We start from the raw sequence: 2,405 nt of genomic DNA, 5'->3' as shown, positions 1-2,405 counted from the left end.
GCGTGGCAATTATTGCATCTTTACAAAATTTCATAATTGCATATTTCTAAGTAAAAATAGAGCACATGTCAAAGAAATTGGTGGATGTTTACTGTAATTTCCATCTGCCTCCATATTGTCGAAACACTGTGCGTTGCTGGCAACATTCCACCTGCGAATTTTAGTTAACCAAAATCAGTTAGATTCCATCCATGGCTAGCTTTTTAAACGAAAACAACATGCTAGTCCCTGGAACAGAAGTTACAGCATACATACATCGCCAACAATTTGAACAAACTTGTTGTTTTTTTTTGGTGAATTTATGGACAGCGCTAAAGTAAATTTAAAAGCAATATTATTACCACAACCAAATACGAAACCATCGATGGTGGATGGATGGACTGATCAGTACTATATTCAATATATAGTATTGATACGAAGGAAGCTTGTAATTCTTTAAAATTATATTTCAAAATGTTAATATGTATTACGGTAGACTCAAGATTTAAGATTTGGTAACTGACTATAACTGTATGGTAACTGTAATGCAATAGTGTAACTATAAACAAATCACGTGTTGAGAGAAACATATTTAGATGTTGTAATTAAATATATATTTTGGCAGTGTGCGAATGCTGCTAAACAGCACGAATAAAACCAAATCAAAAAGGATATTATAAAAAATTGATTTGCATGATGCAAATATAAAAAAAATGTAAATTAATACGTACATATGTATGTACATATCTATATAATGCACATGTATCATTTTCTGGCTGTTTTGGAAATGAGCCAAAAATATTGCCTAAATACAATTTATATGTACGTAAAAAGTGCACGCTTGTCATATTTATTTATGTTACATTATTTATGGTTAAGAAATTATAAATTTCAATTATTTAAAATTACTAAACGCTCACCACAGGAAAGCCATTAACGTGTAACATACTTTTTCGTTAAAGTATTTAAATAGCACAGGGAGAAACATAGCTTTCGAGAGTAAACAGTTCGGTTTCGGTAATATAGTACGAAGTCAAATTTATACAATAAACTCGTTGATATTATTACATTGATCTTTAATGAAAGTTCTCGGTTGTTGTTTATGATGAAAAATAAATCGACTTTTAGAAGAGCGGCATTGGTTTCAAAAACCGAATCACAGTTGAGGACATAATAGATATTCAAACCCATATTTGCAAACCTTGGAGCCTATTTTTTATGCATGCATGTACGTAAATAGATATTTAATAAAATTTTCCTTTAACAACAAAAAAAGTAGAGGAGTTTTTGTTAAAGTACGGTTTTGGAACCGATTGAAGCGGAAACCTGGCCTGTCTGGAAAATATAAAATAAAAGGTTGTGTTATTTTTATTTTAAAGGGCAAAAACAAGTAGAGCTCTACTAAAAAATACTTAGTTTAACAGCCTGCAATTAGTCGGGTTAACTTTGTATGACTTGAGCTTGCCGCAAAAGGTAACCACTCAAGTGCTGGTCATTTTAAGATTACACAGGGACATACATATATCTGTAAATATATACGAGTATATATGTATTTAGTATACAAATAATAAAATGTGCATATAAACATTAGAGAAAACAATAAAAAATATTATCTAACCACTATAACTGCAAGCTGCATTAAATTTCATGAGTCCGCACGAGCAACCAACTGGTTAGTTTGTGTGTGGCGCGGGTGTATGAGTAATATTTTAATTGCTTAATGTGCTGGCATTTATGGTGAATTTAAAATCACTTAATTTTCTAATGAAATTCTGAACTTAAACACTTCGTTTCTAACAAAATGGAAAAATAATTAATTTTATGTATGTACACATGCTTGTAGTATTTTATTTATAAACACCGCTGGCAACCCCAATGTGAAGCGGCCAATAATGGCTGGATGGAACTTGGATGCTAGCATCCACGCGTTTCCGGAGCTGTTGCGCTGCACGGTAGTCAATGTCAATGGAATGCGTTTAGCGGAAGTGCTGACGGCTGTGAGCTGGGCGCGCAAAAATGGAGCCAAACTTTATTCTAAAATGAGAAAAAAGTTCAAATAGTTGAATGAATATACTTTTTTGCGAGTTTGTGGGATACAGCAATGACAGATTTGTTACATCGAAATTGAAAATAATTTAACGTTATAAACATAAGATTGTATGTATTTATGCAGTTTGGAAGTTGATTACATTTGGTTTTGATAGCTCAGTACTATTTAGAAATAGTACTTCTCGAGGTATGCAAGAATACAAAGAACGTTTTTGACTTTGTAGTTCGATTCAGTTAGCCTCTAACTTGGTGGACTATCCCCTATTGGTGCAGGAAGATCGAGGTTGAGCTTTTCAAGCTTTTTAGCACTGCTTAAGCAATACCTTTAGAGATTGAAGCCACTAAATGATGAGTTTGCGCGAAAGCAGGATGCATTT

Source organism: Rhagoletis zephyria, unplaced genomic scaffold (assembly GCF_001687245.7).
Source record: "Rhagoletis zephyria isolate East Lansing unplaced genomic scaffold, Rhagoletis_zephyria_1.1 Rzeph_scaffold_02536, whole genome shotgun sequence".
NCBI lineage: Eukaryota > Metazoa > Arthropoda > Insecta > Diptera > Tephritidae > Rhagoletis > Rhagoletis zephyria.
Note: the sequence above shows the minus strand (reverse complement) of the source record.